Here is a 15,280-nt window from a genome sequence, read left to right as displayed (position 1 = left end):
GATCCCTCCTCTCCAAAATCACCGGCCTCTGGAACGACCTCACTGTCCCGCTGCGGAACCTGGACTCCCTCCAACTATTCCGAAAACAACTGAAAACCTGGCTTTTCTCTAGCATATAATAATCTCTTCTCCTGATTTCATCCCCTCTTTTTATGCTTTGTAAACTCTTTCTCATCTCTCTTCCCATATTTTTTTTAACTCTGTAAACCGTGTCGAGCTCCACTTCAGTGGAGAAGATGCGGTATATAAACCTAAGGCTTAGTTTAGTTTAGTTTAATGAAGAAGGCTATTCAAGCTGGCAAATTGCAGCCAGGGTGAAGTGCAATCAAAGTACAGTCATACGCTTGCTCAGTAAGAAAAAAAGAGACAGGAAATGTGACTGACAGGGCTCAAAGTGGAAGACCACGCAAATCCACTGTGCAAGAGGACAGGGTTGTTCGCCGGATCTCAGTGGCGGATCACAAACTCACATCACCAGAATTGTCAGCCAAGTGGTGGGAAATGTGTTCAGTGAACGTATCTGCCTCAACAGTATATCGGCAGTGCCTGGAGTTTGGCCTACGTGGCTGTAGAGCAAGACAGAAGCCATTGGATGCAAAGAAAGTGACGGGTTGACTGTGAACTCCAGAGGTGTGGGAAAACGTTCTCTTCAGCGATGAGAGTTCTTTCTGTGTTAGGAGGCCAGTGCAACACATTTGTAAGACAATTTAAGAATGAGGCTTTCAAACCCCAGTGCCTGGACTTGACTGTAAAATCATGGTCTGGGGCTGGGCCATTGGACTCTTTCAGGTGATTGATGGCATGATGAACGGTGCCAAGTATTGAGCCACATTTCAAAACGTAATGGCTCCGTCTGCAAGGATGACAATGCACCCTGTCATTGGGCAAAGATGGTGACAAATCCGGCTATCAAATGCACCGATAATTCTTGACCGTTTTCTTATACCGTATACTCCATTTAGGCCATTAAGATCGACAGAGCAGCATCTTTTGACTATCCCCTCCCTAAAAGTCATTGGCAAAAGGGGGTCTACTATTTTTTCAGTCATAGCCCCCTCAGCTTTGGAATACTTTACCAAGTTATTTGCATGGAGAAACATCGTTAGAAAAATTCAAAGGCTCTTTAAAAAATTGATGCCTTTGAGATATTGACAAGATGATCAGTCTAGGTTATATTTTCTATTTTAACATCCAATCTCTATTCAGTCCTCATTTGCAGGACTTAATTTTTATTTTTCTTCCTTTTTCATTTCTTTTCACTTTTTGCCCCACCCCCGATGTGTTACCCATATAGGTTCTCTTTTTTTCCTTCATCCTCCTCTCCTTTTGTACCCGTATTGAGGGCTCCTTTGACCAAGGTGCGTTAGCGGTTTTAGCCTCCATAGAGTTTGCGTTAGTATTTTTCATTTAGCGTGTGGTTTGTGTGCGCTAAAAACGCTACCACACCTTAGTCAAAGGAGCCCTGAATTTTGTATGTATATATTATTTTGTATTAATCTACCATGGTGTTTCCCCCCCCCCCTTGTTTTAAATTTGTAATACGCTTTGAAATATTTGACAATGCGTGCACATCAAATTTTAATCCAAACTTGAAGAAAGTGGATGACATCGAGCCATATTCAGCGACTGGAATGGCCAGGGCAGTCACTAGATCTCAATCCAATTGAGAATTTCTAGAATAATCTTGCTGTCAAGGTATTTGGAAAACAGCACAAAAGAAAGGTCGAGTTGATTGAAGCACTGATTAATGCTTGACACCTTGGTTCACTCCATGCCTCAACGCTGTAAGCTTGTTATCATGAACAAAGGCTGGTCCATACGTTATTAGAATAGCAGAAAACATCCAGCCCTTTTCAGGGCTACTTCCTCTTGAATGGAGAGACCGTTAAAATACAAATAAACTTAGGGGTCCTTTTATCAAGCTGTGGTAGGGGTTTAACGCGCGTAATACCGCGACCTTACCATTCTTTTTCCATTTCTAATGGTGTTTTACTATTAAATTAGGGATCAGGACGCCTACTGGCACTTTAGGCACCGGTTTTAGAATTTCCCTCAAACTGTTTAACATATCAAAATGATCTGGAGATAGGGGATGACTGAGGTGACCAAATTTGTGGGGATGCAAAAGTTCGCTGTGGGAGGAGGAGGAGAGGAGTGACCTAGTGGTTAGAGCTGAGGTAGGGAGTTCAACCTGTGACCCTGACCCTGTTGGGACAGGTAAGAAAATACTTAAGAACGCCCAATTACTATTCAACGTATTGTAAACCGCTTTGGGCGAACGTCTTCATGAAAAAGCAGTTACTAAATTTCAGTAAAGAAGAGGTCACATAAAATATCCCCTGCAGTGGGGAACCAAGATGGCTGCAGCCATACTTCCTGCTTTGTGATGGCTTTTCAGTGTGGTATCATGGTTGAGAGGAAATGTAGACCACAGCTCGCCCCTCGATGCCCTCCTTTGAAGGTCCTATATAACTAGGAGGCCCTTTTACTAAACCTTATTAGTACATGCCTCTGGAAGTGCTGTGCTCAGTGGCATAGGAAGGGGGATGCAGGGGTGCAGTTCACCTTGAGCGTGGTCTTCCTTCTCTCTTCCATCCCTCGCTCACTTGCTCCTCTCCTTGTCACAAGCATCCTTTGCCTTCTCCCATCCTTTTTTGGCACACTCTCTGATGTCACTTCCGGGACCCATGTCTAAGAAGTGACATCTATGGGAACCGCCACCGATGTGTGCAGCATGCTGCTTGCACTAGAGAAGTTTAAAAGGGTGCGTGCCGCAGAGGGGGCATGGAAGAGAGTGGAGGAGGGGCGCTCACCCTTACTACGCCACTGGGCCTTCTATTTTATACCTATGGCTCATGTGGCATTTACCACACACTAATGGCTGTTAGTGTACACTACATTTAAGACATTTTCCAGATACCCAGGTTTGTCCAGTCAAACTGTACAATTGAACATGATGGTCGGTATATCAAGCCATATATCAACTTGAAACAACATTAACTTGTAACTATTATGCATAATACGTCACTATTTCCTTGCCTCATTGTATATGCACACACCTCACCAATGGCATCCCTCCTCCTCTCCCCCCATAATACCTCCAGTATGCATACACACTCTGTTCCCCCTTCATTTCCTCACTCCCCCCTCTCTCTAGTGTTCTTCCGGTGAATATATCTGTAGCCTTTTCACTAACCAGATTTCTCTGGTTCACTTTTGCTCCTTGGTTAGAGTTTAGCTGTGCCAAGGGAAAATTCCTTGCTTTGCCTCTATACTAACTCACAGATAGCTAAACACATCTTTTGATATCAACTTAATAATTTAAAGGCGTTGGACATGCAAGGTACCAGCTCCCATCCACTTGTTAGGTACCATCGACTCGTGTTCAAGTCCTAGCGACTTGATGATATCATTGTTTTTGTGGAATAATACAGAGGTAGATCGCCGGGCCCTTCTGCGCAGTATAAAGTCAATGTTGTCGCATCAAACACAATCCTCTGCCTCCAACACTGCCCATCTGCTGCTGCCCCCATCGTTTGTCTGATATCTCCTTGGGAGGCCTTGCCAGCAGTGAAACTACCAACGGCATAGCTTTCAGCTTCACAGGTGCGTGAAGCCCATGTACCATGACTGGAGCTCCCATCCACTAGTGCAACTCCAACTAAACACATGATGTTCATTCTTCAAATGAAACACTGGAGATTTGCAAACTCATTGGCTTTCCATGCAAGTACCATCAAGATATGGTCAGCTGCTCTCCAAAGATTGCCCGGCATTTCCTACAGGATCCTATATTGTTTTTTTCCTAGAAAAGAGCTGATCCAACATTCATGAACTGTGCAATGAAGCTGTTTGGGTTATCTAACGTTGCTATATTGTACTTCTGTGAACTAATGTCTACATTGTGCTGGTACTCGTTAACGAAAGGAAAGACAATACGCAACGGGCTTAATCTTATTTTTATAAATTGTCATGGTCAGTTTCTTTGGGCTTTTATCCCAAGAACACGTATGACTTTAAATGAAATCCTCATACAATGGCTGCCCAACAAAAATACTTATTTATTTATCATCTGCAGTGCTCACAGGTGGTCGCCCTCCACAAGGCTCCAGTTTGCTACAATAATTATGAATCTGTTCTTTATTTCCAGCAGCTGTAATATCACACCCACACAATGTCTGCCAGTGTTGTTGTGGAAAGTTCAAGGAGTCTGAATAAGTTATCTTCAGAGTTCAGTAGCAATTTTAGCCTTCAGTACAAAACCAATGTACAAAATACTATTTCTAGCAGTACCGAAATGCTTGGCTTTTGTAAGCTCCATCAGCAACAGAACAAAGCTGATACCAGCTGTTCCCATTTGCCAAAAAGCTCCAGTGCTTGCAAGCTCCATTAACTAGAAATTTGTAGAAGCATTCCTACCTTGGTCCAGACCTTCTGCAGCTCTACCCCTCAGAGCCTCATTGGCTGGCAAGAAAATCCTGCTGCCTTCAGCTGTCCTTGCCCTGAGAGTGTGTTGTACCTCCATGTTGTTTCGCTATAAGCTGTCGGTACTCAGTTCAAACATGTACCTTTGGGGATAATTCTGTAAGGAGCTTCTTAGTTTTAAGAAGTGGAAACATGTGTAAATGGAAATATATCAGTTATATACATGCATATGAGGCTACTTACAAGTGTAAATGACTTCTAGAACACTGACTAGTGGAAATGCATGACCATGTTTGAAGGCGTATACTTTGAACGGAGATGTGCCATAAAAATCGGAATAAAAAAATACATGCCTATCTCCAAAAGATCAGCACCTGGCACAGGAAAGCCTAGTAGAGCTGTGCAGAGGTGGCTTATGTAGTCTGGGGGGTGGGCTAGTGAACCATAGAGAGGAGGACCCAGGCCCATAAGCCACTCTTAACCACTGCAGGTTGTTCACCCTCTCCAAGGTAGAGAGAATAAGAGGGCACTCTCTAAAGTTAAAAGGGGATAGATTCCGTACAAGCGTAAGGAAGTTCTTCTTCACTCAGAGAGTGGTGGAAAACTGGAATGCTCTTCCGGAGGCTGTTATAGGGGAAAACACCCTCCAGGGATTCAAGACAAAGTTGGACAAGTTCCTTCTGAACCGGAATGCACGCAGATAGGGCTGGTCTCAGGGCCCTGGTCTTTGACCTAAGGGCCGCCGCGTGAGCGGTCTGCTGGGCACGATGGACCACTGGTCTGACCCAGCAGCGGCAATTCTTATGTTCTTATGTTCATTCATGGTGAAAAATGTGCAACCACCAAACCCCCCCCCCCCCCAAACTCTACTGTACTGCCATATAGGTGCCACATGCAGCCATAAGGGCTATTGGGGTTATAGAAAGGTGGGTATAGTAGGATTTGGGGGGCTCACCCTGACCTGCAAGGGAGTTGTGGTGAGATGTTTATGTGGCACCCTTTTTGTGAAGTTCACAGCAGTGCCCTGTAAGGTGCCCCATTACTCTGTTGCCATGTCTGGGTGGCCAGTCCATCACTTTGCTGACCCCTCCCATGTCCAAAAGGTCTTGTTCTAGGCATATTAGGCTTGGCCAATTTTTTTGGACCAGATTGGGGTATAAAGATAGATGACTTAGCGGTCTGGACGATCAAACGGCTGTAAAAGTATATGTGGGGATGAGGCAGCATGTACTTAATACAGAAACAACAGCGAAGGCAACCTGGGGTGCTCGATTCCTTTATTGTGTATAGGGACTCGATGCAGTCGTCTTTCGGACAAAAGGGCCTGCTTCAGGACTCTGAATATTGGTTGAGGAGATTGCAGGAAATGTCAGCTGAGATCATATGACATTATTTTCTGTGCAATAAAGCATTAGAGGATAAGGCGGGAATCGGTCACATGTTGCTTTAAGAGCGTTGTTTTGTAAAACCATAAATCATGCGCTCCCTGCCACCGTTTGTAGTTGTGTTCAGGGGTGGAATGAGGTGGATCGGTTCTCTTGATCAAATAGGCATCACATGCATTCCTCAGCCACCCAGATTTACGTCTTCGAAACGTACACAGCTATGATTTCTGCAGGTTTCGTGAGGTTAAAGACACACAGGCATCTGACCTTCTAAAAAAAAAAGAAAAAAAGCCCCTTAATCAGGGTCTCTTATGGTCTCTCTCTCTCTCTTTATAGGAATACACTGACAAAAGATTAGAATCACTTCACCTGAGATCTGGAAACAAATTTGAAATGCAAATAACTCAGTCGTCAAACAGATTATTTCTGAATCAACACAGCATGGAAAGAGAACATGAGATCATTTCAGTTCAAGGATAGTACCTTAAGCAGCTACAATATTCCCACATTTGGTCCTGATCTTTCTCAAAAAGAAAAATAACAAACTTTTAACAAAAATCTGCAAAGAAGATAAACAGAGCTAATTTACCGGCAGACTGAAAAAAGTTTGGTTGTTTATCTTCTCATCTCTCCCCGGTACGAGGACTGGCAAATGCAGCTGAAATGTTCAAGACCATCTTGATGCCTCTCATTTCCTCTTAAGATCCCTTTTGAGTTTTGCAATTTTGGCATCTGGCTGAACAAAAAAAAAAATGTTTGAAATGCCTTTCTTTCGATGGGTCTCTCATATATTCCCTTCTCACTGTCATGAAGCTAAACACACGTTCTCTTGACCTCTGGCCAACACGGTTGTCTCAGGAGTACAGACACGACCTTGGCATTAGTTTCAGAGGTATGGTTAATCTAATCATACGGCACATTCTTCTGAGACTCATTTTGGAAAAGCACAAAAAGCAGAATCTCCTAAAGCATTTTTCCAGCTTTCCGTGAAGGTTAGACATGTGATTATAATCTCACAATCCAATATCTTTTGCTGCCTAAGAACGGTGCCAAAAATTCCATTCCTAGAAATGTTTCGACTGAGATGTGCATTCCACTACCTGTCAACCAAATGACGTCCTTTTCATCATAGGTGTCAGCTCTGTGGGTGCACAGCACCCCAATACTTAGCAAATTCTTTTTTTTCTGTCAGCTCTATTTAGCAAACCCAGCCATTCAGAAACGTTGGCACCTTTTCCTTCACCTTCTTTCTGATTTAAGATGAACATAAGAATAGACTTACTGGTCCGTCTAGCCTAGTATTCCATCTTCACGGAGGTCAATCCAAGTCACAAGTACCTGGCAAAATCCCAGATATTAACAACATTCCAGAATCTCAAAGAGTTACAACATTCTATGCAGAATTCCTAAAAATAACAAGATTCCCAAACAGTAGCAGCATTCCATGTCACCGATCCAGGGTAAGCAGTGGCTTCTTCCATGTCTGTCTTAACAGCAGTTTATGGACTTTTCCTCCAGGAACTTGTCCAAATCTTTTTTAAAACCAGCTACATTAACCGCTCTTATCACATCTTCTGGTAAAGAGTTCCAGAGTAGAAAATTATCTAGGTCAGTGCTTCCTGGTCTTTTTGTGCTTCTGTCCCATGGCTGTAGCCAAACAAAATGTATGAGCCCATGTTAGTGCAGAATAATGATGCACCTGTAGAGAACACCCCTAGATTGAAGCTTCGGTCCATCAGAGCTTACTTCGATGCCTCATCATTTCGAATTCTAGTACAATCCCTTATACTGAGTCAACTCGATTATTTTAACATCGCCTACTTGGCACTCCCCCAGAAGTATATGCGGCGATTGCAACTAGTTCAAAATGCAGCGGTTAGACTACTTTGTGGACTGAAGAAGTTTGATCACGTGACACCTTCCTATCGACTTTTACACTGGCTGTCGATGGAGGCACGTGGGAAATTCAAGTTTGGTTGTTTTTGCTTCAAGGTACCAACAAGTTATCATTAAATATTCATAAAACCAACGCGATGCTATTCCCGTGGAAGGATAGTAGTTCATTTATTACCCCCATTTCGATTAATGGCAATCCATTACAGATACAACAAAATATTAAAATTTTAGGTGTTATATTTGACAATAAATTATCATACCATGACCACATAAGTAATGTTGTTAAATCTACTTTTTTCAGACTACGTCAAATTCATTCAGTTTCTAAATTCTTATGTTCAAAATCCCTCAATATTCTGATTCATTCTTTAGTCATCTCTAAACTCGATTACTGTAATGCTTTATTCAAAGGTTTATCTCATAAAGAAATTAGACGTCTTCAAATTGTGCAGAATGCCGCCATTAAAATAATTCACAATGCAAAAAAAAAAAATTTGACCACGTCACACCCTTACTTAAAGAATCTCATTGGCTTCCTGTGGCACACCACATTTTATTTAAGATATGCTTACTCACGTTTAAAACTCTTATTTCTCAAACTCCTGCTTTTATCCATAGAGTCTTAATCCCTTATACCACTTCTAGAACATTAAGATCACAGGATCAACATCTATTAACCATTCCCTCGTTAAAAATCATTAATACAAGACGTCTCACTATTTTTTCGGTGACAGCCCCTCAATCCTGGAATGATCTCCCAATATATATAAGAGAAGAAAAGAACCTCGAAAAATTTAAGATTAAGCTCAAAAGTTTCCTTTTTAATGATGCTTTTAGTGAATAGTGATCTTTTATTATTTTTATCTATTTTTTTTTATTGTTTTTCTCCCCCCCTTATGTTTTTACCTTTGTATCTTGAATTTAATATAGAATGTAACCATTAATGAATTTTCCCATTGTTTCGATATAATTAGTACCAACTTAATTTTTTTAATTGTGTTTGTTTTTTGTAATATTGTCCATTTATATAATATTTTACCTTTGTTTGTAATTATTTGTTTTATCTTGTACATCGCCTTGAATGTAGAGTAGGCGATTAATCAAATCATTTAATAAACTTGGAAACTTGGAAACTATGGCTTAGCCCCTAAATACATAATAGAACTTTTCTCTTTCACAACCAACAGACACAAGCAAAGCTCACACCCGAACTTTGTTTCTCCACCGGTTAGAGGTTGCAAATTTAAAAGTCATCAACAACATCTTCTCGCACATCAAACAGCATTATGGGGTAAAGACCTTGAACAATTACTCATGCCTACTACCTATGGAGAATTCAGGAAACACCTAAAAACACTTCTGTTCCTGAAATACTTAGGAAACCAACCTATTCAATCTTAGTCCTCAACAAACGATCGCAAGAACTATCAATCACTAAGTCTGTACTTTGTTTATTCGTTCTCTGTAACATTTCTAATCATTGTAAACCGCATAGAACTTCACGGTCTTGCGGTGTAGGAGACACGTTGACAGCATGGGTTAGGGACTGGCTTGGAGGTAGTCTTCAGAGGGTGGTGGTAAACGGCACCCCCTCCGAAACAACGGAGGTGATCAGTGGAGTGCCGCAGGGCTCGGTCTTGGGCCTGATCCTATTCAACATCTTCATAAGGGACTTGGCTGAGGGACTTCAAGGTAAAATAGCGCTATTCGCCGATGACGCCAAACTATGCAATGTAGTAGGCAGGAACACGTCAGACCAAAGCACAGGGCCGGACGGTAACTCAATGCCTGACAGTATGGTGCACGACCTACTCCTACTGGAGCACTGGTCCAGGACCTGGCAACTCAGTTTCAATACCGAAAAATGTAAAGTCATGCACCTTGGCAGCCAAAATCCATGCAAGACTTACTAATGGTAAAATCCTACAAAGGACTGTAGCAGAACGCGACTTAGGGGTGATCATCAGTGAGGACATGAAGACTGCCAAGCAAGTGGAGAAAGCTTCATCTAAGGCTAGACAAATCATAGGTTGTATACATAGGGGTTTCGTCAGCTGGAAGCCCGAAGTCATTATGCCATTGTATATATCCATGGTGAGACCCCATCTGGAGTACTGTATACAATTTTGGAGGCCGCATTACCACAAAGATGTGCTGAGACTTGAGTCGGTCCAGCGAATGGCCACCCGGATGGTCTCGGGACTCAAGGATCTCCCGTATGAGGAAAGGCTGGAAAAATTGCAGCTGTACTCACTTGAGGAACGCAGAGAGAGGGGAGACATGATCGAGACATTCAAATATCTCACGGGCCATATCGAGGTGGAAGAGGACATCTTCTTTTTCAAAGGCCCCACGGCAACAAGAGGGCATCCGTGGAAAATCAGGGGCGGGAAACTACACAAGTTCAAGTTCAAGTTTATTTGTTCTTAATGAATCGCCTATTTAAATTGCTAAGCGATGTACAACATCATAAAATATACAAATAAAAAATTGGTGTTAACATATAAACTAACTTTTGCTATGGGTTAAAATTTAACATACAAAATACATACATTTAAAATAGTTTTTTGTTATAGGTTAAAACGTACCAGAGTTGTGAGGATAAGTAGGGGAAAAGTTACAATGTTTGGATAGGAGAGAAAGAAAAACATCAAAGGGAAGAACAAAAAGGAGGGTAATTTTAGTTACTTAAATAAAAATCGGCAATTAATATACTAGGAATCATAAGCATCTTTAAAAAGAAATGTTTTTAGAGTTTTTTTAAAATAAGGTTAGATCTTTTAATTCTCTAATGTATAGAGGTAAGTGATTCCATGAATGGGGGGGCCATGCCTGAAAACATGTCGTGTCGTCTGATTCCTATAACTTTCATTGAAGGAATGGAAAGAAGACTATAGGAAGTCGAGCGGAGTGACCGTGTGGTGCTGTAGGGGATTAGCCACCTGTTGATGAATTGTGGTTCGTTAAAACTTACGGCTTTAAAAACTAAAAGTAGTCATTTAAAAGTGATGCGATGGCTTACCGGAAGCCAATGGGATTTGATCAACAGGGGGGGTAACATGATCATATTTTTTGCATTGTAGATCAATTTCACGGCGGTATTTTGTATCAATTGCAGCCTTCTTTTTTCCTTTTGGGTAATGTTAATAAAGAGAGAGTTACAGTAGTCTATTCTGACACCAGGAAATACTTCTTCACCGAGAGGATGGTTGATCGCTGGAATGATCTTCCACTGCAGGTGGTCGAGGCCAGCAGCGTGCCTGATTTTAAGTCAAAATGGGATCGTCACGTGGGATCTCTTCACAGAGAAGGGTAGGGGAGGGTTATTGGGGTGGGCAGACTTGGTGGGCCGTGACCCTTATCTGTCATCTATTTCTATGTTTCTATATAAATTGTTATTATTAATCTAATTTAGGGTCCCAACCCACATCTTGGAAGTAGAGAATGACACAGAGAAAAAATATGCCCTTGTCCCCACCCCATCCCTGCGAGCTCCATTCCCATCTCTGCCCCATCCCTGTGAGCTCCATTCCCATCTCTGCCCCATCCCTGTGAGCTCCATTCCCATCTCTGCTCCATCCCTGCGAGCTCCATTCCCATCTCTGCCCCATCCCTGTGAGCTCCATTCCTATCTCAGCCCCGTCCCGAAAAGCTCCATTCCCATCTCTGCCCCATCCCTGTGAGCTCCATCCCCATCTCTGCTCCGTTTCTGCGAGCTCCATCTGCTGGCAGCATCAATACAAGCCTCAAGCACGTACGATTTTATATGCTTGTCTTTATTAACGTATAAAAAGGAAACAACAATGCTATAACATTCTTTACAAGTTAACTATCCCAGCCTATACAAACACAACCTGGACTTTTAACTGCCTGATTTTTTAATCCATGGATGAACAATAAATCATCCACAATTTCTGGATTCAGTTTAGCTCTCCTTTCTTTCACAGTCCTTCCTGCAGTAGAGAATGCCCTAATTGGTCCAAGTGTCCAAGGCCCCTCCTACTTAGGAGGGGCCTTGGATACCTCAGCCAATCAGGGCCTTAGGCCCCTTCCAGTGCATCCCAGGGAGTATGGGGAAGGGGAAGGCCCACCATTTTGAAGACATCCTTCTTGACGGTTTTCATTCCAGACTCCAGTTAAGGTGGTGGTGGGGGTTCTGGGAGTTCGTGGTCAAGGGGGGTCCATCAGGCAGGAGGGAGTGGGCAGGGGTCCTTCAGCAGGAGGGAGTAGACATATCTCCTGCCAATTTTGGGTGTGGAGGGCATCGGGGAGGCATGAGGGTGTAAACATCCCTCCTGCCAGTGGGGGTTCTTTGTGCTGGCTGAGCTGATCCCAGAGGAATCCCCAATCAGAGCTGGAAGGACTTCCCAAAGCTGCCAACTTCGGTGTTTCCCCTCTTCCAATGTTGCACTCCAGGGGGAAGAGTCGAGAGGAAGAGGACAAGCTGTTGAGATTATTTGAATTTCAGAAGGGAGCCAGGAGAACTGAGGGATGGGTTCTCTTCGGGAATGGTGGGGTGAATATAAAAAATCTGTCCCCATACGCCTTATGATGAAGACCACTAACCATTTCCTTTGGACCGACTCCTTCCTTTTTATATCTTTTTGAAGGTGCTCCAGAATTGTACACAATATTCTAAATGAGGACTCACCAAAGTCTTATACAGGGGCATCACTACCTCCTTTTTCCTACTGGCCATATCTCTCCCTAGGCAACCTAGCATCCTTCTAGCTTTTGCAGTCACCTTATCAACCCGGTTTGACCATCTTAAGATCATCTCATACTACCACTCAGAATTCCCACTCCTTTTTCATGCACAAAAATTCTTCACCCCTTAAACTGCACTGTTTCCTCAGATTTTTTGCAGCCCAAATTCATGACCTTGCATTTTTTAGCATTAAATTGTAGTAGCCAAATTTCAGACCATTCTTCAAGCTTCGCTAGGTCCTTCCTCACGTTACCAGTTTTAATCAGCTAGTGCAGAATTTTGACCTCAATGGCTGTGTTAACATGTGTTAGTCTGTGCAAGCCATTGGTGAGGCTCCAGTGGCAGTACGGTGTTCAGTTTTGGAGACTAAGGATTTTACTGTTTTATTAAGGATATAAAAAGACTTGAAATGATGCAGAGGAAGGTGAAGAGACTGAATTGGGCTGTGTGCCAGCAGATGTATGAGAAGAGACTTGAAGACCCCAGAGAAGAGATAAGACAGTGGTGATATGAAACAGATGTTTAAATACTTGAAAGGTATTAATGAGCAAAGCAATCTTTTTCAAAGACAGGGAAGCTGTAGAACTAGAGGACATTAAATTAAACTACAAGGGAGAATCTGAAAAGTATATCAGGAAATATTTTTTTTCACTGGGCGTCTGGAATGTCCTCCCGATGGAGGTGCGGAGGAAAAAGAAGAACAGAATACAAAAAGGTGTGGGATAAACATAGAGGATCTTTCGGTAACAAGAGGATGGGATCAAATTGAATAAACATAAAGCAAAACAAATGCAGTGATGTAAAGGGACTTGATACTCTGCTTTTTCTGTGTGGTTATAATCAAATTTCTTTACATACTTTAGACAGGTTCTTATTTTGTACCTGTGACAGTAAAGTGCTAAGTGACTTGCCCAGAGTCAGAAGGAGCTGCAGTGGGAATCAAGCTCACAACCTCAGGGTGTTGGGTAGCTGTTCTGATCACTAGGCCACTCCTCCACTCCTGTAACCTGCCTGGCAGGTAGATTCTCAACTGCCTTGGGTGAATCTCTTCATAAAAAGTAGTTAATAAATCCCCCCAATGAACAAACTAACTAAGAGATGACCCTGCACGGAATGGCAGATATAATCCTAAAGAAAGGCAGGGCCCAGTGTGGCTCCCTGGTGGAGCAGCTGCCTCTGCAGCCAGAGGTTGTGAGATCAAATCCCAGGGCTGCTCCTTGTGATCCTGGCCAAGTCACTTAGGGCTAGATTCACTAACAATAGCAGCTCAATCGCTGTTGGCCAATTCTCTGGCCGATTTTCCAACAGCAACTGATTGACTATTAAATTTGCATGCAAATGATTTGCACAGAGGAGCCCAAGACATCTGAGCCAATCAGAGCCTTAGGACTCTCCCTGTGCATCACATGATGCACCAGGGAGGAGCCTAAGGCCCAGTGTCATCAGAAGAAAGGAGGAGCAGGAGGTGTTTTGAGTACCTCCTGCTCCCAATGTTAAGGTATGAATTACGGGACACAGGGGCAGGGCGGGGTGAAAGGAGGGAGTGAGCATCCCTCCTGCTTTTTATGGGGGGGGGGTGGAGGAGGGGAGGTTTTTCGTGGCAGGAGGGAGTGGGCATCCCTCTTGCCATTTTTTTGGGGGGGGAGGTTCTTCATGGGAGGAGGGAGTGGGCATCCCTCCTGCTTTTTTTGTGGGGGAGGAGGGGAGGTTCTTCATGGCAGGAGGGAGTAGACATCCCTCCTGCTTTTTTGGGGTGGGGTGGGGGAGGGGAGGTTCTTCATGGCAGGAGGGAATGGGCATCCCTCCTGCTTTTTTTGGGGGGTGGGGGGAGGGGAGGTTCTTCATGGCAGGAGGGAGTGGGCATCCCTCCTGCCATTTGTGGGTCACTGCGTTTGTGGGGGGGGGGCACACATTTGTCAAGGGTCATTGGGGGAGGGCCTGCAGTGGGGGATTTAAATTTTTTTTATGAGACAGATGTTTTGTGTGTAATACACAGAAAATTTCTGTGATATAAAAAAAAAGAAAAAACCCCAACCCGGCAGGCCTGTAGGCAACACAGTTACCGACAGGTCTACAGCAATCGGGTTTTAGCATCAGTAAAACCCGATGCTAAACATCCAAGCGATGTAAGTGAAGCAATCGTTTGGTTATTTTGCATCGCGTTTTACTAATTTGCATGGCCGGATCAGATCGGAAAATGGACGATCGAGGGGAAGAACATGCGGTGGGCCTAGAGAATCGGGTCGGTCTGCAGCGATTGTCGCTAAACCTGACTTTAGTAAGTCAAGCCCAGTTTAAATGTCAAAGCAAGAAAAAGGCAGCACACAAGCCCCTTTCCCAGAGAGCAAGAAACATAAGCTAAATTAAACGTCCTGCCTAGAGCAGGTGCAGGCTACGCTTATTGTATCAATTATTGAATGCGGTTAACGTTACCACCTTTTGACAAACCAAGGGACCTGACACGGTCCGTGTTTCGGTTAACACGCCTTCATCAGGGGTCCCAGGTTAGCAAGGTATCAGATTAAACCGCAAACAAAAATAATCAAAGGTAATTGCTGACAAAGGTAAGAAAGTAAACTCTGACCACTGCAACAAAACATCTTGAGGGTCATTTTTTGCTCATATTGTCCTGACCTGAGGAAGAAGGTCCTGGCATTCAAAACTAATCAAAAATATAGTCTTAATCTAATAAATAAATGTATCGCCTTATACTTTCTGTTTGTTTTATTTGCTAAGCTTTAAAGTGGATTAACATGACATCCTCCTTTGAGCTTATCTGTAGGATTCCACTGTTTAATTTTCTTGGGGTTTTTTTTACTCTCAAGAAAGAAGTGTCTGGCAATGTTCTCTGTTTTAAAAATGTTTA

The sequence above is a fragment of the Geotrypetes seraphini genome, chromosome 9 (assembly GCF_902459505.1).
Source record: "Geotrypetes seraphini chromosome 9, aGeoSer1.1, whole genome shotgun sequence".
In the NCBI taxonomy this organism is placed as follows: domain Eukaryota; kingdom Metazoa; phylum Chordata; class Amphibia; order Gymnophiona; family Dermophiidae; genus Geotrypetes; species Geotrypetes seraphini.
This window is presented reverse-complemented; position numbering follows the sequence as displayed.